Source organism: Aquarana catesbeiana, linkage group LG08 (genome assembly GCF_042186555.1).
Source record: "Aquarana catesbeiana isolate 2022-GZ linkage group LG08, ASM4218655v1, whole genome shotgun sequence".
Classification (NCBI taxonomy): domain Eukaryota; kingdom Metazoa; phylum Chordata; class Amphibia; order Anura; family Ranidae; genus Aquarana; species Aquarana catesbeiana.
In genome coordinates this window covers 126613850-126640952 of record NC_133331.1, presented here as the reverse complement: position 1 = coordinate 126640952, position 27103 = coordinate 126613850, and positions in this window count along the sequence as shown.

Sequence of the window (27103 nt, the reverse complement as noted above, 5' to 3'; positions counted from 1 at the left end):
CAAAGCTTTTAAAAATATTTGTTGTCTAATGTTGTACAGTATGTCATATTTTAATTGTTTTTAAATTCTACGTATGGTATACAGTACAGTAAAACCTTGGATTGCGAACATAATTCGTTCCAGAAACAAGGCACTCGTATATCAAAGCAAATTTCTCAATAAGAAATTATGGAAACTCAGATGATTAGTTCCACAACTATTTATCTAAATGGCAGCCTCCACAAGGGGATTAGAAGCAAAATCCAGCAGGAGCTACAGAGGCTTTCACTGCTGTCAGTCTGCAATCATGACCGGGAAGACTATCCTGGAGTACAGCAATCTGAAAGCGAGGCTTGAAACGCTTGTGGAGCACAGTGTGGAAGGGATGTCGTCGGTGGCGGTGCAGAGGATGCCCCAATAGTGTAAAATGTAAAGGAAACACTTTATTCTGCTAAAAAATGCTGCTTACATACTGTATATAAAAACACTCATAGCATTCATAGGGGCATCATTCTACTAGTCATACCTTTACCTTATTAAGCCATTACCTTATTACCCTGGAGGAACATTTTAACTGGATACGAGTACCCTAGTGAGTGGGTACTCACCGCCTATAGTTGTACGACCGTACATATACACGCATCACTAATTTACTTACAGACATATCAGTCTGGATGTCACACCACTTCCCCAAACTCATCTATCCAAAACCGAGCTCATAAAATGTCCTCCCCATTGTGTTCCTTTCCTTGACTTCTCCATCAAGATCAATGGTACAACTATCAACCAACCTGTCCCCCCATGCCAGGGTGCTCGCCTGTAATTATAGAGACACCAGACTGCAGTAAAGTAACAAAAAATCTTTGCTGAAAGGTCTTTAAATAGACTGAACAAAATTAGCTTAAACAGATATACTTTTAGCATTAAACTTACTCTCGACACACATAAACAGGTATGCGATGCATATAGAATTACAGAAAGATGAATAGTGACAAATAGTTAACTGTGGTAGGACCTATGACTGCAGGTATGAAAAGGGAAAGAGAACGACCCTTTATGTTAGACTACTCCCTTTAACCCCTGAAGTCACAGGCCCAATAATCTCTGTGTCACAAGTATGGAACCACAAATTACCAGACAGGTAAAACTAGATCTTTGAGAAGAGTTCCCCTTAATGTGTGCAGATACAGTGCACAAAGTTCTTTAAGTGAGGGGAAGGGATGAAAGAGATGTGGAGTAGTCCTGGTGATGAAGATGTTCAGTGTCTTCAGCTAGCTCAACAAAGGCCCAGATAGAGGTTTTCCTGTGCAATGTCATCCAGTATTGTAAATAGCAGGTGCAAAGTGTCTCCTTGTTAGAGCTCCAGTGTAAAGAAGTGAAATAAAGGTGTCTGCATGCAGTGCCTTTTTAGGCTGTATTGTCAGAAACCATGAATCATACTGAGACAGAAGTACAGTTAAATCACACTTGTTTAATAATAATAAAAAAAGGTAAACAGAGTAAACGTAGTCAAAACATAGCCAGCGTTCAGGAACCGGAACAGATAGTCACACAAGCCAAAACGCCAAGGAGCCAGAGATGAGCGTAGTAGAACAGCAAGCAGGCTCTGGAGCCAGAAAGAATGTCAACCAAGCAAGTCTTTAACAGGAACACAGGAGAGTGTCTCTAGAGATGTGACTAAGGCGAATGCAGAGATCATCTGGGCTGGACGGCTTAAGTAGGCAGGACTGACGAGCAGGATATCAACAGGTGAGTCACTGTGGAGAGATAGGAGCTAGCAATTAGCCAACAGCTGAGCGGCCAGCTTAGAGAAGGAAGGGCTGAGCCCAGCCCTGACAGCACCCCCTCCTCAAACCCCTCCCCCTCAGAGGACCACCAGGTTTGAAGGGAAAATGTCTATGGAAATCACAGAGGAGGAGAGGGGCATGTACATCCGAGGATGAGACCCAAGAACGTTCCTCAGGACCGTACCCTTTCCAATGCACAAGGTACTGTATGCGCCTATGGGATTCAACAATGGACTGTACTTCATACTTCTCATGGTTCTCTACCTGTACAGGGTAAGGACGAGGCACCGTTTTGGTTAAGCGGTTGCAGACCAAAGGTTTGAATAAGGAGACATGAAATACATTTGGAGATACGCATATTAAAATGAAGGTCTAATGCGTAAGCCACTGGGTTAATCCTGAGAAGAATACGGAAAGGCCCAATAAACCGAGGTGCGAACTTGAGAGAGGAAACATGAAGTCGGAGGTTGCAAGATGACAGCAAGACCCTGTCCCCAACCTGGTAGGAAGGCGCAGGCAGGCGTCTGCGGTCAGCATGGAGTCTGTACCTATCATTAGCATGTCGCAAAGCCTCCTGAACTTGTGCCCGAGTGGAACGAAGACCACGGAGATGCTCCTCTAATGCACGAATACCCTGCGGAACAAACAAGTTAGGCAACATAGAAGGTTGGAAACCATACTTCGCCATAAACGGGGACAATTGGGAAGCAGAATTCAAGGCACTATTGTGAGCAAACTCCGCCCACGGTAAGAGGTCTGACCAGTTGTTATGATCAGCAGAAATATAGCAATGTAGGAATTGCTCCAAGGACTGGTTGGCTTGTTCTGCGGCCCCATTAGACTGCAGATGATGTGCAGAAGAGAAAGCAAGCTGAATTCCCAACTGTACATTATTAATTGTGAAACGATTGAGACCCCTATAATCAATACAAGCTTTCAGTTCACCACTCCTCTGCTTCACAAAGAAGAAACCAGCACCAGCAGGAGACGAGGATTTGCGAATGAAAACTCGAGAAAGTGCGTCTGCAACATACTCCTCCATGGCCTTATCCTCCAAGACTGACAAAGGGTACACCTGGCTACGAGGGGGTATGGCACCAGGTTGAAGGTCAATTGTGCAATCAAACTACTGGAGGCAAACTACTGGCTTGACCTTTGTCAAAGACGTCGCTAAAATTGCAGTACTCCTCCTTCAGGGAGGAGAGTGAAGAGGTGCACAGGACCTTGGCTATCTTCTGGAAGCATGTCTTACTGCATTATGGCAACCAGGAGAGAACCTCAGCATGGAGCCAATCAAAAGAGGAGTTGTGCCTCTGTAACCAAGGATAACCAATTACCAGCGGAAACTTAGATGAGGAAATAACTTGGAACTGGATTATCTCATGGTGAAGAGCCCCTACAGCCATGGACAACGGAACCATCTCATTAGTCACATGGGCAGGCTGTAAAGGTCTCCCGTCAAGAGCCTCAGTGGCAAGTGGAGCGTCATGCAGCTGCAGCGGAACTGAGTGCTTCAATACAAAGGCAGCATCAATGAACAGGCCTGCAGCCACAGAGTCGATTAGAGCCTGTATCTCGATGGACAACTCAGCTCAAGAAAGGGTAACCGAAATCAGGGGCTTATCCTTCTGGTTAACTGGGGAAGAAACAATGCCATCTAAGGTCTGTCCATGACAGGACCTCAAGGTTCGGGCGTTCCCTGGACGGGCAGGACAAGACTTCAAAAAGTGACCTGACTGGCCACAGTAAAGGCACAATCTCTCCCTCCTCCTAAGGGTTCTCTCATCCGCAGAGAGACGAGTGAAGCCCAAGTGCATGGGTTCATCTTCACAGACCGACTCGGTACCAGGAGGCATGGGAGGTGAGGGAGGCAAGGATGGGACTGCAAAGTTCGGAGACAAATGTACAGGAGACTTCCGCAAACGCTTCTTAAAAGGAAGTCTCTCTGAGTTTGGAGTCAATGGGGATGGCAAACGTGATCAACTTCTTCAGTTCAGTGGGTATATCTCGGGCTGCTATCTCATCCTTGATGGTATCCAAGAGACCATGAGAAAAAGCAGCCACGAGGGCCTCATTGTTCCAAGCAACCTCTGCTGCCAGAGTATGGAATTCAATGGCGTAGTTGGCAACAGTTCTCGTACCCTGTTTGGTGGACATGAGGCACTTGGCAGCAGAAGCAGAGCGTGCTGGAGCGTCAAATACCCTTTTAAAAGAAGCCACAAACTCAGGGTAACTCAAGACAACAGGTTTTTGCATCTCCCATAGAGTGTTAGCCCAGGCCAAAGCTCTCTCAGAAAGCAAAGATATCATGAGACCTACTTTGCTTCTGTCCGTGGGAAATGCCTGGGGCAGCATCTCAAATTATATCTCAACTTGGTTGAGAAAACCTCTGCATTGGACTGGATCACCCCCAAATCGCTGGGGAAGCGGAGCAGAACCAGACATACATCTTATAGAGGTAATACTTGAGGGGGTGCCTGCACAGAGACTGGAGCAGCAGCAAGGACGGCCTGCAACACAGATTGTACCGGAGCAGCCACAGTGGGAGATTCCAGATGAGCCGTAAGACTCCGGAGCATTTGTAACGACATGGCAAACTGATCCATGCGGTGATCCTGCTCGTCCAATCTGGAAAAATATTATCAACAAGTGGATTGACTGCATCTTCTGAATTCATGGCCTTTGCCCACTGTCAGAAACCATGGGGAAGTCCCCGTGCATCATTTGTACCCTGTTACCATTTCACACAGGGGGGGAGGCCGGGATCTGGGGGTCCCCTTGTTAAAGGGGGCTTCCAGATTCCGATAAGCCCCCCACCCGTAGACCCCCACAACCACTGGGCAAGGGTTGTGGGGATGAGGCCCTTGTCCCCATCAACATGGGGACAATGTGCTTTGGGGGGCTACTCCAAAGCACCCTCCCGATGTTGAGGGCATGTGACCTGGTACAGTTCAGGAGGGGGGGCTTTCTCGTCCCCCCTCTTTTCCTGCGGCGTTCCAGGTTGCGTGCACGGATAAGGGTCTGGTATGGATTTTTGGGGGGACCCCCACGCCATTTTTTTTTAAATTTTGTCGTGGGGTGTTCCCCTTAATATTTATACCAGACCCAAAGGGCCTGGTAATGGACTGGGGGGATCCCATGATGTCTTTTTCAATGACCTTTATCTGTATTGCCGAGACCCGACAATTCACTATAGCCGCTATTACTTTTCAATGACTTTTTTTCCTTTAGAATTGTCATTTTGTTCAAGGACTATTCTAAACACGGGAAAAATGCGCCACTTTACAGGCATACTATAGACACCCCCAGGTACGAAATTTAAGGGAATATTTAACTTTTAAGCATTATTAAAATCACTGCTCCTGAAAAAACGGTCGTTTTTAAAACTTTTTTTTGCATTGATACATGTCCCCTGGGGCAGGACCCGGGTCCCCAAACTCTTTTTATGACAATAACTTGCATATTAACCCTTAAAATTAACACTTTTGATTTCTCCCATAGACAATTCATTATAGCTGGGAGTAGTTTTAAATTACTTTTTTTCCTTTCGAAATGTCATTTTGCGCAGGGACTATTCTAAACACGGGAAAAATGCGCCACTTTACAGGCATACTATAGACGCCCTCCAGGTACGAAATTTAAAGGAATATTTCACTTTTATTGTTTCACTTTAAGCATTATTAAAAACACTGCTCCCGAAAAAACGGATGTTTTTAAAACTTTTTTTTGTATTTTCATACATATCCCCTGGGGCAGGACCCAGGTCCCCACACATTTTTTATGACAATAACTTGCATATTAACCTTTAAAATGATCACTTTTGATTTTTCACATTTGTGTCCCATAGACGTTAACGGTGTTTGTGTGTTCGAACAAATTTTTTGCCTGTTCGCAAAAAATTGGGGGGGGGGGGGGGTTCGGCTCATCCCTAATGAACGCTTCATTAACCACTTGCCGACCGACTCACGCATATATACGTGAACAGAGCGGCACGGGCAGGCAAAATCACGTACCTGGTACGTGATTGCCTTCCCGCGGGCGGGGGTCTGATCGGACCCCCCCCCCCGGTGCCAGCGGCGGTCGGCATTTGTCTAGGAGCGATCAGAGATAAGGGGGAGGCCATCCGATCGTGGCCCCCCCCTCGCGATCGCTCCCAGCCAATGAGAAACATCCCCTGCCTGTGTATAGTACACACAGGCAGAGGATGTGATGTCATCTCTCCTCGGCTTGGCAGTTTCCGTTTCGGCGCCGAGGAGAGAAGACATCCGAGTAAGTGTAAAACACAAACACACACAGTAGAACATGCCAGGCACACTAAACACCCCCGACCCCCCCCCCGATCGCCCCCCGATCCCCCCCCCAATCACCCCCCCCTGTCACAAACTGACACCAAGCTGTTTTTTTTTTTTTTTCCTGATTACTGATTGGTGTCAGTTTGTGACAGTTAGAAGTGGTAGGGCAGTGAGTATTAGCCCCCTGTAGGTCTAGGGTACCCCCCTAAACCCCCCTAATAAAGTTTTAACCCCTTGATCACCCCCCGTCACCAGTGTCGCTAAGCGGTCATTTTTCTGATCGCTGTATTAGTGTCGCTGGTGACGCTAGTTAGTGAGGTAAATATTGAGGTTTGCCGTCAGCGTTTTATAGCAACAGGGACCCCCATATACTACCTAATAAATGTTTTAACCCCTTGATTGCCCCCTAGTTAACCCTTTCACCACTGATCACTGTATAACCATTACGGGTGACGCTGGTTAGTTTGTTTATTTTTTATAGTGTCAGGGCACCCGCCGTTTATTACCGAATAAAGTTTTAGCCCCCTGATCGCCCGGCGGTGATATGCGTCGCCCCAGGCAGCGTCAGATTAGCGCCAGTACCGCTAACACCCACGCACGCAGCATACGCCTCCCTTAGTGGTATAGTATCTGAACGGATCAATATCTGATCCGATCAGATCTATACTAGCCTCCCCAGCAGTTTAGGGTTCCCAAAAACGCAGTGTTAGCGGGATCAGCCCAGATACCTGCTAGCACCTGCATTTTGCCCCTCCGCCCGGCTCGGCCCAGCCCACCCAAGTGCAGTATCGATCGATCACTGTCACTTACAAAACACTAAACGCATAACTGCAGCGTTCGCAGAGTCAGGCCTGATCCCTGCGATCGCTAACAGTTTTTTTGGTAGCGTTTTGGTGAAATGGCAAGCACCAGCCCCAGGCAGCGTCAGGTTAGTGCCAGTAGCGCTAACACCCACGCACCGTACACCTCCCTTAGTGGTATAGTATCTGAACGCATCAATATCTGATCCGATCAGATCTATACTAGCGTCCCCAGCAGTTTAGGATTCCCAAAAACGCAGTGTTAGCGGGATCAGCCCAGATACCTGCTAGCACCTGCGTTTTGCCCCTCCGCCCGGCCCAGCCCAGCCCACCCAAGTGCAGTATCGATCGATCACTGTCACTTACAAAACACTAAACGCATAACTGCAGCGTTCGCAGAGTCAGGCCTGATCCCTTCGATCGCTAACAGTTTTTTTTTGTAGCGTTTTGGTGAACTGGCAAGCACCAGCGGCCTAGTACACCCCGGTCGTAGTCAAACCAGCACTGCAGTAACACTTGGTGACGTGGCGAGTCCCATAAGTACAGTTCAAGCTGGTGAGGTGGCAAGCACAAGTAGTGTCCCGCTGCCACCAAGAAGACAAACACAGGCCCGTCGTGCCCATAGTGCCCTTCCTGCTGCATTCGCCAATCCTAATTGGGAACCCACCGCTTCTGCAGCGCCCGTACTTCCCCCATTCACATCCCCAACCAAATGCAGTCGGCTGCATGAGAGGCATTTTCTTTATGTCCTCCCGAGTACCCCTACCCACCGAACCCCCCCAAAAAAGATGTTGTGTCTACAGCAAGCGCGGATATAGGCGTGACACCCGCTATTATTGTCCCTCCTGTCCTGACAATCCTGGTCTTTGCATTGGTGAATGTTTTGAACGCTACCATTCACTAGTTGAGTATTAGCGTAGGGTACAGCATTGCACAGACTAGGCACACTTTCACAGGGTCTCCCAAGATGCCATCGCATTTTGAGAGACCCGAACCTGGAACCGGTTACAGTTATAAAAGTTACAGTTACAAAAAAAGTGTAAAAAAAAAAAAAAAAAACACAAACAAAAATAAAAAAAAAAAAATAGTTGTCGTTTTATTGTTCTCTCTCTCTCTCTATTCTCTCTCTCTATTGTTCTGCTCTTTTTTACTGTATTCTATTCTGCAATGTTTTATTGTTATTATGTTTTATCATGTTTGCTTTTCAGGTATGCAATTTTTTATACTTTACTGTTCACTGTGCTTTATTGTTAACCATTTTTTTGTCTTCAGGTACGCCATTCACGACTTTGAGTGGTTATACCAGAATGATGCCTGCAGGTTTAGGTATCATCTTGGTATCATTCTTTTCAGCCAGCGGTCGGCTTTCATGTAAAAGCAATCCTAGCGGCTAATTAGCCTCTAGACTGCTTTTACAAGCAGTGGGAGGGAATGCCCCCCCCACCCCCCCACCGTCTTCCGTGTTTTTCTCTGGCTCTCCTGTCTCAACAGGGAACCTGAGAATGCAGCCGGTGATTCAGCCAGCTGACCATAGAGCTGATCAGAGACCAGAGTGGCTCCAAACATCTCTATGGCCATTATGGCCAAACATCTCTATGACCCCATTTTGGAAAGTAGACACCCCAAGCTATTTGCTGAGAGCTATTTGCCTAGCCGCACACGGGACCCTGAAATCCAAGCACCGCCTTCAGGCTTTCTAAGGGCGTAAATTTTTGAATTCACTCTTCACTGCCTATCACAGTTTCGGAGGCCATGGAATGCCCAGGTGGCACAAAACCCCCCCCAAATGACCCCATTTTGGAAAGTAGACACCCCAAGCTATTTGCTGAGAGGTATAGTGAGTATTTTGCAGACCTCACTTTTTGTCACAAAGTTTTGAAATTTGAAATTTGAAAAAAAAAAATTTTTTTCTGGTCTTTCTTCATTTTCAAAAACAAATGAGAGCTGCAAAATACTCACCATGCCTCTTAGCAAATAGCTTGGGGTGTCTACTTTCCAAAATGGGGTCATTTGGGGGGGGTTGTGCCATCATGGCATTTTATGGCCTTCAAAACTGTGATAGGCAGCAAGGAGTGAAATCAAAAATTTATGCCCTTAGAAATCCTGAAGGCGGTGCTTGGTTTTTGGGGCCCCGTACGTGGCTAGGCTCCCAAAAAGTCCCACACATGTGATATCCCCATACTCAGGAGAAGCAGCTGAATGTATTTTGGGGTGCAATTCCACATATGCCCATGGCCTGTGTGAGCAATATATCATTTAGTGACAACTTTTTGTAAATTTTTTTTTTTTTTTGTCATTATTCAATCACTTGGGACAAAAAAAATAAATATTCAATGGGCTCAACATGCCTCTCAGCAATTTCCTTGGGGTGTCTACTTTCCAAAATGGGGTCATTTGGGGGGGTTTTGTACTGCCCTGCCATTTTAGCACCTCAAGAAATGACATAGGCAGTCATAAACTAAAAGCTGTGCAAATTCCAGAAAATGTACCCTAGTTTGTAGACGCTATAACTTTTGCGCAAACCAATAAATATACGCTTATTGACATTTTTTTTACCAAAGACATGTGGCCGAATACATTTTGGCCTAAATGTATGACTAAAATTGAGTTTATTGGATTTTTTTTATAACAAAAAGTAGGTCTTTTTCCGTTTATAACGCAAAAAATAAAAACGGCAGAGGTGATCAAATACCATCAAAAGAAAGCTCTATTTGTGGGAAGAAAAGGACGCAAATTTCGTTTGGGTACAGCATTGCATGACCGCGCAATTAGCAGTTAAAGCGACGCAGTGGCGAATTGTAAAAAGTGCTCTGGTCAGGAAGGGGGTAAAACCTTCCGGGGCTGAAGTGGTTAAAAAGGTGGGGTATGCATGGGCAGGACAAAGGGGATGGAGCCAAGTGGGGGGGGGGGGAGTGGGGCAAAATGAGGTTTCGCCTAGGGTGTCAAAATCCTTGCACCAGCCCTTGTGAAGCTGCATACTCTCCCCTTTCTCCTCTCTCTCTCTCTCTCCTTTCTCTCTATTCTTCTCTGTGACGTCAGCTGCCATTAACAGCTCACAGACGTCAACATTGGTGTGCACAGACATTTACTTTATTATGTACACATACGCATTAAACAATTTAAGTGTGGAATCATTAACAGAAAATACCTGTGTCGGTATCTCCAAGTATGTAAAAAAAGAGTCCGCCAGCTATAAAAGTACACTTGGCGGTACTGCTGTTCAGATATAAGACAAAGTAAATATATCATCAAAGTCCCCATCTGTGTCTAGATTACAGATAAAGCATAGCAATAAATTAATTTTGGTGACAGGGGCATTAGTGTGGTAAAAAGGCCAGGGGCTCCTCTGGGCGCAAAGAATAAAATGTTGAGGGACTGGTAACATACCATGATGACCACTAAGGATCAAATCTAACATAATCTTTTTTAATTGAACACAAATTACCTTGATTAAAAACTGTCATGTTACAATATGATGACAAAATAAATAATAGATTGATTATAAAATACCCAATGGGGTTGATTTACTAAAAATCTGGTGCAGCTCTGCATAGAACTCAATCAGCTTCCAGTTTTTTTTGTCAAAGCTTAATTGAGCAAGCTGACGTTAAAAGCTGATTGGCTACTATGCACAGCTGCACCAGATTTTGCACACTTCAGTTTTAGTAAATCAGCACCCATGCTCCAAAACTGTATAACGCATAGAATGTATCATCTCCATATCTCAAAAGATACCTTGGGCACTCAGTGGAAAACCTGGGGAAGACAGGTGAAACCTTTATCCCAAAAGGAAAAAACAAAGCTGTAATTGCTTATAAAGTATTAGCTAGAGTTTAGCTTAAAAGTTAGTGTATTTAAATCCGCTAGTGCATCTAACACTCCCCTACCCCCCAAAACTGCATCCTAAATACCAGTGACTCATCTTTTCTGTCAAAACAAACTGAATTAATCAGTTTTATTCAGTAAGATGCTTGCTTATAGCAATGAAATTCACTACTATAAGCAATCATAATGTGTAAAAAACCCTGATCATTTCCCCAGAGTAGTACAGTGTTACTATGGTAATAGTATATTGCTCTAGTCACAGTGTGTTAAAAAAATAGTAAAAATAAAAGAAAAAACATTGTAAGAAAAAAGAAATAAAATGGAAAAAAATATTTTTTATTTGATTATATATATATATACACACAGTGGGGACGGAAAGTATTCAGATCCCCTTACATTTTTCACTCTTTGTTATATTGCAGCCATTTTCTAAAATCATTTAGGTTAATTGTTTTTCCTCAATGTACACACAGCATCCCATATTGACAGAAAAACTCAGAATTGTTGACATTTTTGCAGATTTATTAAAAAAGAAAAACTGAAATATATCACATGGTCCTAAGTATTCAGACCCTTTGCTCAGTATTTAGTAGAAGCACCCTTTTGATCTAATACAGCCATGAGTCTTTTTGGGAAAGATGCAACAAGTTTTTCACGCCTGGATTTGGGGATCCTCTGCCATTCCTCCTTGCAGATCCTCTCCAGTTCTGTCAGGTTGGATGGTAAACGTTGGTGGACAGCTATTTTTAGGTCTTTCCAGAGATGCTCAATTGGGTTTAAGTCAGGGCTCTGGCTGGGCCATTCAAGAACAGTCACGGAGATGTTGTGAAGCCACTCCTTCATTATTTTAGCTGTGTGCTTAGGGTCCTTGTCTTGTTGGAAGGTAAACCTTCGGTCCAGTCTGAGGTCCTGACTACTCTGGAGAAGGTTTTCGTCCAGAATATCCCTGTACTTGGCCGCGTTCAACTTTCCCTCGATTGCAACCAGTCGTCCTGTCCCTGCAGCTGAAAAACACCCCCACAGCATGATGCTGCCACCACAATGCTTCACTGTTGGGACTGTATTGGACAGGTGATGAGCAGTGCCTGGTTTTTTCCACACATACCGCTTAGAATTAAGGCCAAAAAGTTCTATCTTGGTCTCATCAGACCAAAGGATCTTATTTCTTACCATCTTGGAGTCCTTCAGTTGTTTTTTAGCAAACTCCATGCGGTCTTTCATGTGTCTTGCACTGAGAGGCTTTGGTCGGGCCACTCTGCCATAAAGCCCCGACTGGTGGAGAGCTGCAGTGATGGTTGACTTTCTACAACTTTCTCCCATCTCCCGACTGCATCTCTGGAGCTCAGCCACAGTGATCTTTAGGTTCTTCTTTACCTCTCTCACCAAGGCTCTTCTCCCCGATAGCTCAGTTTGGCCAGATGGCCAGCTCTAGGAAGGGTTCTGGTCGTCACTGTGCTCTTAGGAACCTTAAGTGCAGCATACATTTTTTTTGTAACCTTGGCCAGATCTGTGCCTTGCCACAATTCTGTCTCTGAGCTCTTCAGGCAGTTCCTTTGACCTCATGATTCTCATTTGCTCTGACATGCACTGTGAGCTGTAAGATCTTATATAGACAGGTGTGTGGCTTTCCTAATCAAGTCCAATCAGTATAATCAAACACAGCTGGACTCAAATGAAGGTGTAGAACCATCTCAAGGATGATCAGAAGAAATGGACAGCACCTGAGTTAAATATATGAGTGTCACAGCAAAGGGTCTGAATACTTGGGACCATGTGATATTTCAGTTTTTCTTTTTTAATAAATCTGCATAAAATGTCAACAATTCTGTGTTTTTCTGTCAATATGTTACAGTATATTGCAGCCATTTGCTAAAATCATTTAAGTTCATTTTTTTTCCTCATTAATGTACACACAGCACCCCATATTGACATTGTGCTGTGTGTGCATTAATGAGGAAAAACAATGAACTTAAATGATTTTAGCAAATGGCTGCAATATAACAAAGAGTGAAAAATTTAAGGGGGTCTGAATACTTTCCGTCCCCACTGTATACAGGGGCATAGATAAGGGGGAGTCAGGGGTGGTCAAACCCCCCAGGGCGAAAATGAAATGCATGGTGTCCCTGCTCTGCAGCCGCACATGGCATCAGCGACACACAGAGTGTAATAATGCTGCTACAGTAAGTGTAATAGATCATTAGGCATACCCCCACGCATGTTGTGGTACACCGCCAGGCGGGTCTATCCTGCTCGGGCTGAAGGCTGACAGATCTATCACCAGGCAGCACAGTGGAGCCAGCGGTGCGTGTAGTCCTGCCCACTGCACACCATGTATTCCTGTTGGCTTGCAGTGCCACTCCCACCTTGGGCTTGGGAAAGGAGCTTTGCCTGGGCCCTGGAGTGCAGAGTGCTTGTAAAGTGCTGTGTAGCCACCGGCCCCTCACATGGATGAACTACTGCTGTGCTGTCCAGGTATGTCCCTCTTTCTCTCTGGCCTAGTCTCAGAGTCTCAGAGAGTGTCCTCAGACTTACCACTGCTCAGACTGCTGTGCTGCTGCTGGCATTCTGCTGTTCATACTAGGTAATCGTGAGTCAGTGAGAGACTGTCTTTGATTCTGTTTTTCAACTGACAAAGTATGTGATTGAGGCTGGCTGGGCTAAATTTTGCATTGCTTGTGTTACTGACAGTGGACTGAGGCTAAGCTGAGTTTTCTATTGCTTTTGTTACCGACAGTCCAGCTTGGCACTGGCAAGCTTGTTGTGGTGCTCACCGGCTTATTGATTCATCAGTTGGCACCACAACATGTCTGCCAATGTCAGAGCCAGGCTGGACTTTCTGCTTCCCTCAGTGGCATGCCTTGGCCCTGTTTTACCCCTGGTTCATACATACTGCTCCCTGTGCGTTTCCGCACTGCATTGCAATCACACTGTGTTTTTGATCTGCTGCAGGTGTCAATTCAAAGTTAACAACACCCCAAAAGAAGGTCACAAACGCAGTGTTTGTCTGAACCAGATCCCATAGTTGTTTTTTTTTAAAAAAAGGTGCCTGCACTTCTTTGGTGCGATGTGGTGCGATTCAGCCCATTCAAAATGGGCTCAAATCACACCACACAGAATTGCATGTGAATTGCACAGGAATGCGGTGCAGTTCCTGTGCGATTTACATGAAAACTGTAGTGTGAAACCAGGCTCATTTTGAATGGGCTCAAATCACACCAAAGTCATGCATGCACCAATTTTGGTACTGCACTGCAACCGGTTCGCATGGTCATTTTGGTAATGCAATCTGGTGCAGGCAAACACACTCTGTTTTGCAACCTTAGCTTGGGGTGTTAGTAAAGTGGTTGTAAACCCTTACAACCACTTTTTGCTATAGGTAAGCCTTTAATAAGGCTTACCTGTAGGTACCCCAGATATCTCCTAAACCTGCATGGTTTAGGAGATATCCCCTCTATCAGCATGTGCCGACGTCATCGGCACATGGGCACTAAAGCAATAGCACGTTCGTGCCATTGCTTCAGCTAGTGTGCCGTTACCGGCGGCTCCCGCTCGGGAGTGACGTCATCAAGGGAGTAACTCCAGGAGCGATGTCGCCGGCCAGAGCGGTGTATGGGGACCGCTGCGGGGGCTTCGATCTCAGGAAAGTAATTCATAATGAGCTAGTTTCTTTTTGGGGGGGTTTACAACCACTTTAAGATAGCACTGACACCCACTGCAGATTGCAAGGGGGGTGTGATTTGAATGAGGGGCATGAAACGTGCGTGGATTGAGGGTTTCCCGCATTGTAGTGTACCTCCGCAAATCTCCTAAGCAGTAGCATAGCTACCGACTGTCCCGGATTTCGAGGGACTGTCCCTGAGTTGGAACAATGTCCATCTATCCCTCTGTCCTCCTCATTTGTCCCTCATTTTGGAATTTGGTCTGATCTATATAGTTATATATAAAATGCACTTTTTATCTTTCAAAAAGTGTTTCCCAGTGCTAAACCTTTCATCCAAATTCTAAATTGCTGCATTTTGTAAATTTTTAAAAGCCAATATAAAGGAATAGTAGTGGTAAAAAAAAAGCCCTTGGATTTAATTAACCTTTTTTGGTTAATTCTCCTTTAAGGGGGTGTGGCGGGGGTGTGTACTATGCCTACATAGGTTTGCTAGTATGGATGGATGAAGAGATCTGGACAGCCGCACACCAGAATAAATTATGTTCGTCTTTATTCACAAAACAGGATCATGGGGTACACAGGGCACCACTGTGGGTGGTACAGGACAACAGCTGACGTGTTTCATACTTACATTAAGTGCTTACTTATAGCTTATGAGCTATGAGTAAGCAGTTAATGTAAGTGTGAAATGTGTCAGCTGTTGTCCTGTACCACCCACAGTGGTGCCCTGTGTACCCCATGATCCTGTTTTACGAATAAAGAAGAACATAATTTATTCCGGTGTGCGGCTGTCCAGATCTCTTCATCCATCCATACCTGCAGTAGCAATTGCCAGCACCTGGGGCTCTCTCTTCCCTGGAGGTGGAGGATACATACATCTTGGTTTGGATCGTCCTGAGCGGTGGTAAATATATTGCCTTACAAAGGTTTGCTAGTAGGTGTCCCTCATTCCCATCTCAAAATGTTGGGAGGTATGCAGTAGTGTGTTTATCCTCTGCCAGTGCAGGAAGGTGCGCAATTACACACCTTCTTGCACCTGCTTAAATGTGAACCTAGCCTAAAGGAAAGGCAGTGTATTCAAGGCTGGTCATTTTTCAGTTGACTTCACTTTGCATCATAATAGCCAACCTTACTAAGAGGTACACCATCTCCTTGTAGGTAGGCAGCACACTCACTTTAGACCTATTCAGTTTGGACACGAATACTGGACAATAGCCAACAGCGTTCATAAAAACTGGAAAAAGGAAAAAAACTGAAATCAGGTTTGATTTTATAAGATTAACATTTTCAGCCTTCTTCATTTATTTAGCAAAAAACACAGTGGTGATTAAATACCATCAAAAGAAAGCTCTATTTGTGTGAACAAAATGCAAAAAAATTAGTTTGGGTACAGTGTTGCATGACCGCGCAATTGTCAAAGTGCGACAGCGCTGAAAACTGAAAATTGGCGTGGGCAGGAAGGGGGTAAAAGTGCCCAGTATTGACGTGGTTAAAGTGTCTCCTACTAGGATTTTAACCCCCCTCGATGACTCATGGTACATGAACGGCTACTAGCAGGTCTCACGTGGCTGTCTCCTAATAACAAATTGGTGGCATAAATAAAGCACAAAATGGAGGGCAAATAGTGCTTCCTGTATATACTCAATGTTAATTTTAAAAAATGTAGCATAAAAACATTCACATAAAATCAAAGTACAAACAGCATATAAAATCATGTCACAGGTCTGGGAACCTCACCACCCAATCAGGAATGACATAATGTGCATGGCTCTCTATTCCTATACACGTTACACCCAAGTATAGACTTCATCAGTAGGCTGTTTATTTATTGACAATGCTGTATGGCCAAAGGTGCCCCTGTGTTCCTTCGTCCAGGGTGGGGGAACTCTAAAACAGGAGGTGTGTTACTGGCCAGATCATTAGGTGAAAAGAAAAAGAAAACAAATGCAGTCACCACATCTAATGATTGGTAATCTGAAATATATTACATTTTTGGCTTTTGATTTATTACCGCTACAGATGTTTTCCCTCCACTGCTAATTACTTAGAGATGGTGACATAGATTTAAAAAGTAAAACTTATTTTTTTTCTTAGGCAAATATTGCATATTGACATGCAATTACATATACAGTATATATCTGGAGCACGGATGTATTTACTGTTTCTTGCTGTTGCAGAGATGTCATTAAAGCATAAGCCATTTGGTAAAACTTTTATTCTTAAAATATTTAAAATTGTTGATAGGATCTCTCAGGTGTTGGCAGGGGCCAGTGAAGAGGAGGTTGGAGACATGGAGGCACAGGAGCCAGAGGTAGGTAGCTGGATGAGCAAAAAATAAATTCTGGTTGGCCGCACGTCCAGTAAAATCACCTTTATTTCAGCAAGTCCATAAAAACATGTCCAAAAACGCAAAGAGAGGAGAACAGCATCACCAGCTAATGTGTTTCACGCTTCCTTAGCTCACATACATATCTCCACTACAGAGATATATATACATATATGCAACAATTACTTGTGATTGAAACAATCTGTGTGAAACAAATGTTTTGCAGCTGCCAATAAATGGCAGATAACCGCCCCTGTTTTGTGATGCAAATGCAGAAAGGTAGCTGAGTGACAGTTGGGAGGAGGGGTAGAGGGAAGAGCACTAGGGAGGCCAGTCCTCAGTTGGTACACCCCAACAAATATGCCAAGTTGCATGATGTTGGGGATATCAGTGCAGGGGTGGCATTGCTCCCTAACCTAGCTGCCAGGGAAGTGACGGCTCCAGAAAGAAGGGGGGCAGAGATACAGGAAAGGTTAGACAAGCGCTGGTAGTGGGGGACTCAATTATTAGGAGGACAGAGAGGGCAATCTGTCAGAAAGACCGTGGTCACTGAATGGTATGTTGTTTACCGAGCGCTCAGGTTCGACACATCGCAAATCGGGTGGACAGAATATTGGGCGGGGCTGGGGAGGATACAATGGTACCAATGACAAAGTGAGAGGAAGGTGGAGAGTCCTAAAAAATTATTTCAAGGACTTAGGGAATAGATTGAGAAGGACCTCCAAGGTAGTTTTCTCAGAAATACTACCTGTGCCTCGAGCCACACCAGATAGGCAGCAGGAGCTTAGGGAACTGAATAGTGGCTTAGGAACTGGTGTAGGAAAGAGGGGTTCAGTTACTGGAGAACTGGGCTCACTTTTCAGTCAGTTACCGGCTCTTTAGTAAGGACAGGCTGCACCTACATGGGGATGGTGCACCTCTATTGGGAAAAAGATGGCCACGAAGCTGGAGGGGCTTTTAAACTAGGTATTGGGGGGGGGGGGTCAGAGGAAGCAATAACCAGCAGCGAGCAAAGGACAGAAGGTAATAGTGGCGTCAGCAGTGATAATACAGTCGTAGCAGATAATCCCCGGGTGAATGCGTGGACAATTCAAAAACAAAGTCCAAGGAAGCATAATGAGGAAATAAAATGCACTCATACACACTGAGAGGCGTATACACAAATGCTAGGAGTCTAGCTAACAAAATGGAGGAACTGGAGCTGCTAATACCCCAGGAGGACTTAAACTTTGTGAGAATAACAGAAATTTGGTTTGACAGTTCACACGATTGGCTGGCAAATATCCAGGGGTATTCCTTGTATCGGAAGGACAGGGAAGTTAGAAGGGGGGGGTGAGTAGTAAAAAATGATGCAAGGGTGGTAGAGAGGAATGACATTGTGAATGGGACATGGGGGGAGGTGGAATCCGTGTGGGTAGAACTTCAAAGAGAAAAGGTAATTGGGAAATTGATAGTGGGGGTATGTTATAGGCCCCCCAACCTGAAGGAGGAGGAGGAGGAGCTGGATCTACTATCACAGTTAGAAATTGCATCAAGATAGGGAAATGTCTTCACTTCAAATGAGGGCAGAGACAAATCCCTGGAAACTACTGGCTTTTCAGCCTAACATCCATAGTGGGTAAATTATTGGAGGGCATGATAAGGGACTATATCCAAAAATTTACTGAAGAAAATAGTATAATTACTAGTAATCAGCATGGGTTTATGAAAGGTCGTTCTTGTCAGACCAATCTGCTAACATTCTACGAGGAAGTGAGCTACCATCTAGACAGAAGAAGGCCTGTGGATGTGGTGTATCTGGATTTTGAAATAGCAATTGATACAGTTCCCCATAAGCACCTAATTTACAAGCTGAGGTCTGCAAGCATGGACCATAAGCTTTGTTCTTGGGTAAAAAACTGGTTACAGGGGCATGTCCAAAGGGTGGTGATAAATAACGTGTACTCAGACTGGTCTGCAGTGGTAAGTGGGGTACCCCAAGGTTCTGTCTTGGGACCAATTCTATTCAATTTATTCATGAATGATATAGAGGATGGGATACATAGCTCAATCTCAGTTTTTGCGGATGACACAAAAATAAGCAAGGCAATAACTTCACATCAGGATATAGAAATTTTACAGAAAGACGTGAACAAAATAATAGAGTGTGCAACTACAGGTAGTCCCCGGGTTACAAACACAATAGGGACTGTAGGTTTGTTCGTAAGTCGAAGTTGTTCGTAAGTCGCAACACTGCATTTGTAAGTGTAACTTCCGGTTGGAACACTGCGTTCGTAAGTGTAACTGCCGCCTGTGCATGGATGTGGGATGTTCCGGGCACTTGTTATGTTATCTGGGGTGTAGTAGGATGTGCTCGAAAGGTATCCAGGACCCGTGTGGAGCACAAGTGGCCGGCATTTGAGGCCGTTTGTAAGTAGGAGTCATTCGTAACTCGGGTGTTCGTAACTCGGGGACAGCCTGTACATGGCAAATGAGGTTTACTGTAGAGAAATGTAAAGTAATGCTCTTGGGGGCAAAAAACATAAATGCAAACTACTCACTAGGGGGGAGAACCACTGGGGGAATCAAGGATGGAGAAAGATCTGGGGGTCCTAGTAGATGACAGACTGAGCAATAGCATGCTATGTCAAGCTGCAGCTACCAAACAGGCAGATTATTAACATGCATAAAAAAGGGATATACTCCAGAGACAAAACGATAATCCTGACATTTAATAATACTCTGGTTAGGACATATCTGGAGTACTCTGTCCAGTTCTGGTCACCAGTCCTCATAAGGGATGTGCTGGAACTGGAGAGAATCCGAAGAAGGGCAACAAAACTAATAAGGGGCCTGAACGACCTCAATTACGAGGAATGACTACAAGCACTAAATTTATTCTCGTTGGAGAAGCGACTCTTAGAGGGGACATCAGCATAGGCATAGGAAAAAAAATATTCAGTCTCAGGGAGTGTAAGAGGCAGGGCTGTTTTTACTAGAAGATAGGTGAAGATACCACCCCCTTCTGAGTCACCCCTTGTCTCCGTCCCCTACCTACCTTTGAGCACGTCCCTTGGTACCTCTCCCAGTACCACCTCTTTTGGAGAATACAGAATCAAACATCATTTTTTTTGTGCTAAGTAATTTTCATAGAATTTGTTATAACAAGGAAAACAGTAAAATAGATACCTTCAGCAATAGCAGACCCCACCACCAAAAATAGATCCCCCAGTAACAATAGATGCCCCCGCCAAAGCAATAGGTCCACTTCAGCAACAATAACCCCCCCCCCAGCCTAGAGGCAAAAAAGGGGAGCTGGAGTCAGGGGGCAGAGCCAGTGGTCCTGGTGAATGACGACTGCCAGAAACACCTAGCACCAGGCTGGATAGGAGAGGCAGCATATAGCAGAACTGATGCCCTGCATTTTTCTCCTGCAGTCGCTGGATGCCTGCTTCTCCTCTTCCCACTCCCACAGGCATTCAGTGGCTGAAGGAGCAGGGCATCAGTTCCGCTATATGCCGCTGCCCCTCTAATCCAGGTGTAGACAAATGTGACGGGGTGGGGGGGGGCGCTCGGGCACCCTGAAGTATGGGGCCAGGTCACAATTGCGACATCTGCGCCCCTTTAGTTACGCCTTTAGTGCAGTTATTCCGTGTGCTGGTGGAGTACTAACTCTCCAAAAGATTGATTGAAGAGTGCAAAGTGTATAAGCAAGCCTGGCCTGAGCAGCTGATATCTCACTGGATCGGAGACAAGAAAAAATAAAACGAGGGGGGGGTTCTACAACTCACTAGCAAAGAAATAATTGCCCATGTTGCCCTAGCCTAAGCCTGGAATTACACTTTTGGGTTGTGGTAATGCTTATTACTGCATTGCACGTTATGCCTGACGGTACACTGTGGTGTGAATTACCATACTGCAATACACAGTAATGCATTATGTATTTTGTGTGTTGCTGTGTTAGGCAGCCCAATAAAATAAACACACATTAACGCACAGCATAACGCATGTTCAAGCACTGCAAAGATGTAAATGTGAGTTTTGGTGACTGTATTGTATCTCTGTGCTATGAAAACCATTTTTTTTTTTTTTGCAAAAATAATTTTAGTAAATACCACTGAGCATTTTATTGGTGAATGTGAAACAGAAGAATTGTTGAAATAAGGTGCAAAGCTAGCCCCGTCCATAGACGCAAAAATTTTATATTTCATTTGTACTTAAAGGGGTTGTAAAGTTTCAGGTTTAAAAAAAAACAAAAAACAAAAACAAAAAAAAGCAAACATGTCATACTTACCTCCGCTGTGCAGTTGGTTATGCACAGAGTGTAACAGAAGAAATAGGGAGTCCGCGCTAATGGGTGTAATTAGAAGCCTAGGTGGGAAGTATATTCCTAAATTGATAGACTGCTGCCCTCACATACGCTGACTCCACAGGGGGTGGAATGAGCGGAAAAAGTGAAAAAAGAAAAGTGTGTGAGTGTGGCGCTGTCCCAAAGTTAATAAAGAAATGTCTGCATATATACAATTTTATCCAAAATGTCACGTGTGTATTCCCTTAAGTAAAATATGTATGGCAGTTATTACCACTCCTGTGGGTTAAAGTGACTGGTGATTTAAACATAAGAAGCATAATGAATGCAATAGATCGCATCCAAGGTGTCTAGTGCTATATTCCCTCAAAGGGAAAAAACAGTATTAACCACTGCTAAGGGCATGAAGTGGTCTATGTCTAAGAAAACGCAAAGTTGCAATAAATACATCACACGTGACATGCAAAAAATTCCAAAGTGTCTGGTGCTAAATACACTTTGGAATTTTTTGCATGTCACGTGTGATGTATTTATTGCAACTTTTTATTGCAACTTTGTGTTTTCTAGTGTTTAGACATAGACCACTTCATGCCCTTAGCAGTGGTTAATACTGTTTTTTCCCTTTGAGGGAATATAGCACTAGACTCATTATGCTTCTTATGCACAGAGTGGCTCTGATCCTCCTCTTCTGGGGTCCCTCCGCGGTGCTCCTGACTCCTCCTCTTCTTGAGTGTCCCATCAGAGAAGTGCTCTCCTACGGGACACCAGTGCGGGCGCGCTGCCGTGTCCTGCTGCTGCGTCTGTTGACACAGACAGCAGGACTCGGCTCTGCCCCCTGGCTGCCACGTCATTGGATTTGAGTGACAGCAGCAGGATGGCCAATGGCTGCGCTGCTATCAATCTATCCAATCAGGACACGAGACACCGGCCAGAGCTGGTGTGCGCGTTCCCGTTGCGGGAATTACGGGGCTCAGATAAATATAAGGGGGCCCAGGGGGCGCTACTGCAGTAAAGAAGGTTTTTCACCTTAATGCATAGAATACATTAAGGTGAAAAACGCTAAGGGGTTACAACCCCTTTAATAAAATGTCATGTTTGGGTCACTTTAAATGATTTCCCATGTAATGAATTTCATACAACGTAAAACGTTATATTTATTCAGCACTATGATAATACATTTTTAAGGTCTTCCAGCTGAGTAATCATCACCCTGTTCAGATAACAATCAGAGTTTTTACTGCATGACTCACACTTCTCCAGAATTTCAAAAGGGGGTATAAATGTATCACATCAATACAAGGCTGATGTTCTGTGGAACAAAATAAGGAAGGAAATGTGTTATGTGTCCTGAATAAACAGTGTGATCAGTGTCAGAACTGGTTACCCACCCAGTCCTTAACACTTGGAAACACTCCCAAAAAAAAAACTACGTACAAAAAAAAAAAACTACGTATAATCATGTTTTGTCATTGCTCAGTTCTATTGAGCTGGTGCAGAATATTCTACTGAAATTTAACATAACCTAACACAGTGGTGGGAATCCTGCCAGTTTTAAGGAACTCACATGTGGCACCAAATCTCCATAGAGCTGCAGACTAAAATTCTAAGTATGCCAAGATTGAGAATCTGTATTGGACTGGATCAAACAACAGTGGCGGCTGGTGTTCAGAATTTTTGGGGGGGCGCAAACAAACTGAAAAATTAACCAGTTGGTAATAAAGGACTGTAAATAGCCATTTATCAGGTGATTATATATCATTACTGCTAGATAAAACTGTGCCCATCAATTGCAGCCTCACTATGCCAATCAAATACATCCTCCCTGTGCCCATCACATCCACATTTCAAGTAGAAGAAAATAAAACCACTTAATATGAGGTGTACATCAGGCATCCCCATCAGAGTCCCCCTTTACATCAGGCATCCCCATCAGAGTCCCCCTTTACATCAGGCATCCCCATCATCAGAGTCCCCCTTTACATCAGGCATCCCCATCATCAGAGTCCCCCTTTACATCAGGCATTCCCATCATCAGAGTCCCCCTTTACATCAGGCATCCCCATCATCAGAGTCCCCCTTTACATCAGGCATTCCCATCATCAGAGTCCCCCTTTACATCAGGCATTCCCATCATCAGAGTCCCCCTTTACATCAGGCATTCCCATCATCAGAGTCCCCCTTTACATCAGGCATTCCCATCATCAGAGTCCCCCTTTACATCAGGTGTCCTTCACATCAGGCATTCCCATCAGAGTCCCCCTTTACATCAGGCATTCCCATCATCAGAGTCCCCCTTTACATCAGGCATTCCCATCATCAGAGTCCCCCTTTACATCAGGCATTCCCATCATCAGAGTCCCCCTTTACATCAGGTGTCCTTCATATCAGGCATTCCCATCAGAGCCCCCCTTTACATCAGGCATCCCCATCAAAAGAGTCATCCTTTACATCAGGCATCCCCATTAGAGTCCCCCTTTACATCAGGCATCCCCATCATTAGAGTCCTCCTTTACATCAGGCATCCCCATCAGAGTCCCCTTTTACATCAGGCATCCCCATCAGAGTCCTCCTTTACATCAGACATCCCCATCAGAGTCCCCCTTTACATCAGTTATCCCCATCAGAGTCCCCCTTTACATCAGACATCCCCATCAGAGTCCCCCTTTACATCAGGTATCCCCATCATCAGATTCCCCCTTTACATCAGGTATCCCCATCAGAGTCCCCCTTTACATCAGACATCCCCATCAGAGTCCTCCTTTACATTAGGCATCCCCATCAGAGTCCCCCTTTACATCAGACATCCCCATCAGAGTCCCCCTTTACATCAGATATCCCCATCAGAGTCCTCCTTTACATTAGCATCCCCATCAGAGTCCCCCTTTACATCAGGCATCCCTGTTATCAGAGTCCCCCTTCACAGCAGGCATCCCCATCAGAGTCCCCCTTCACATTAGACATCCCCATCAGACTCCTCCTTTACATCAGGCATTCCCATCATCAGAGTCCTCCTTTACATCAGGCATCCCCATCAGAGTCCTCCTTTACATCAGGCATCCCCATCAGAGTCCTCCTTTACATCAGGCATTCCCATCATCAGAGTCCCCCTTTACATCAGGCATTCCCATCATCAGAGTCCCCCTTTACATCAGGCAACCCCATCAGAGTCCTCCTTTACATCAGGCATCCCCATCAGAGTCCTCCTTTACATCAGACATCATCATCAGAGTCCCCCTTTACATCAGGCATCCCCATCAGAGTCCTCCTTTACATCAGGCATTCCCATCATCAGAGTCCCCCTTTACATCAGGCATTCCCATCATCAGAGTCCCCCTTTACATCAGACATCCCATTCAGAGTCCCCCTTTACATCAGGCGAACCCCATCAGAGTCCTCCTTTACATCAGGCATCCCCATCAGAGTCCCCCTTTACATCAGGCATCCCCATCAGAATCCTCCTTTACATCAGGCATTCCCATCATCAGAGTCCCCCTTTACATCAGTTATCCCCATCAGAGTCCCCCTTTACATCAGTTATCCCCATCAGAGTCCCCCTTTACATCAGACATCCCCATCAGAGTCCCCCTTTACATCAGGTATCCCCATCATCAGAGTCCCCCTTTACATCAGGTATCCCCATCAGAGTAACCCTTTACATCAGGTATCCCCATCAGAGTCCCCCTTTACATCAGACATCCCCATCAGAGTCCCCCTTTACATCAGATATCCCCATCAGAGTCCTCCTTTACATTAGGCATCCCCATCAGAGTCCTCCTTTACATTAGCATCCCCATCAGAGTCCCCCTTTACATCAGGCATCCCTGTTATCAGAGTCCCTCTTCACAGCAGGCATCCCCATCAGAGTCCCCCTTCACATTAGACATCCCCATCATCAGAGGCCCCCTTTATATCAGGCATCCGCATCATCAATCAGAGTCCTCCTTTACATCAGGCATTCCCATCATCAGAGTCTCCCTTTACATCAGGCATCCCCATCAGAGTCCCCCTTTACATCAGGCATCCCCATCAGAGTCCTCCTTTACATCAGGCATTCCCATCATCGGAGTCCCCCTTTACATCAGGTATCCCCATCAGAGTAACCCTTTACATCAGGTATCCCCATCAGAGTCCCCCTTTACATCAGACATCCCCATCAGAGTCCCCCTTTACATCAGATATCCCCATCAGAGTCCTCCTTTACATTAGGCATCCCCATCAGAGTCCTCCTTTACATTAGCATCCCCATCAGAGTCCCCCTTTACATCAGGCATCCCTGTTATCAGAGTCCCCCTTCACAGCAGGCATCCCCATCAGAGTCCCCCTTCACATTAGACATCCCCATCATCAGAGGCCCCCTTTATATCAGGCATCCGCATCATCAATCAGAGTCCTCCTTCACATCAGGAAACTCCCCATCGTCAAGGTGCCCCTTTACATCAGGCATCCCCATCATCAGAGTCCCCCTTCACATCAGACATCTCCATCAGAGTCCTCCTTTACATCAGGCATCCCCATCATCAGAGTCCCCCTTCACATCAGGCATCTCCATCAGAGTCCTCCTTTACATCAGGCATCCCCATCATCAGAGTCCACCTTCACTTCAGGCATCCCCATCATCAGAGTCCACCTTCACATCAGGCATCCCCATCAACAGTCCCCCTTCACATTAGGCATCCCCATCATCAGAGTCCCCCTTCACATCAGGCATCCCCATCATCAGAGTCCCCCTTCACATCAGGTGTCCTTCACATCAGGCATTCCCATCAGAGTCCCCCTTTACATCAGGCATCCCCATCAAAAGAGTCATCCTTTACATCAGGCATCCCCATTAGAGTCCCCCTTTACATCAGGCATCCCCATCATTAGAGTCCTCCTTTACATCAGGCATCCCTATCATCAGAGTCCTGCTTTACATCAGGCATCCCCATCAGAGTCCCCTTTTACATCAGGCATCCCCATTAAAGTCCCCCTTTACATCAGGCATCCCCATTATTAGAGTCCCCCTTCACAGATATCCCCATCATCAGAGTCCCCCTTTAAATCAGGCATCCCCATTATCAGAGTCCTCCTTTACATCAGGCATTCCATCATCAGAGTCAGCCTTTACATCAGGCATCCCCATCAGAGTCCCCCTTTACATCAGGCATCTGCATTATCAGAGTCCTTCACATCAGGTGTCACCCCTTGGAAGTGACAGCGCAGGACCCGCCAATCACACACCACAGCAGGGAACAATGATAGAGTGGGAGTGTTTCGACACAGCCCTCTGCGCCCCCAGGACACTCTAAGGTAACACCAATAGAGCTTCTTGTTTGCAATCACGTGATTGCAAACACGACATGTTTCCCATAGACCCTGTGTGTCCAGTGTCCCGCACACACTTAAAGGGCCAGCAGACAGCAGCATTGTTAGTCTGGGGGGAGGTGAGTGTTAGATGTACTAGTAGATTTAAATACACTAACACATTAAAGGAAAACTCTAGATCACACATTCTAATCAGTTACAGCAAACAGTTTTTTTTTTCCTTTTGGGATAAAGGTTTTATATTGATAAATAAAAGCTGACCATTGTAAGTACCCTGGTCAGTTTTTCTCACCTCGTGATACTACTGGAAGAGAGCTTGTTCTTAAAAAAAAAAAAAAAAAAAGAAAGAAAAAACCAACATACTTGCTGGATCACCCAATGAAAATAGAAGAAAAAAAGCCTAAAAAAGAAAACGAATGCAGCCATCATATCTAAGAATTGCTAAGCTGAAGTATAGTAAATGTTTGCTTTTGGGTCTTACTAAACCCACAACAGTACAATCAGTCTGTATATGCAGTAAAGCATGCTTGTTATACTCACTGGGGAACCTAAGGAATTAATCCTCTTCATTGTGTATAAAGACTGTGCAATCCTATCTTCTCTGATCCTCCTCTTCTTCTACTGTCCCCTAATTATTTCCTGATAATACAGAGGCTAGGGGACAAGCTGCACATGCTCAGTGTGTATTGCTAGAGAGTTTTTCTTTTTTCTTGGGAGAGTGCATGTGATTAAATAAAAGTGATGAAAGACTAATGCGCACAACCAAATTCTCACAGGATCACGGGCATTAAACAACGATTAGAGAAGCTGCCTACATAGGAGGTGGCCTCACCCACCCTAA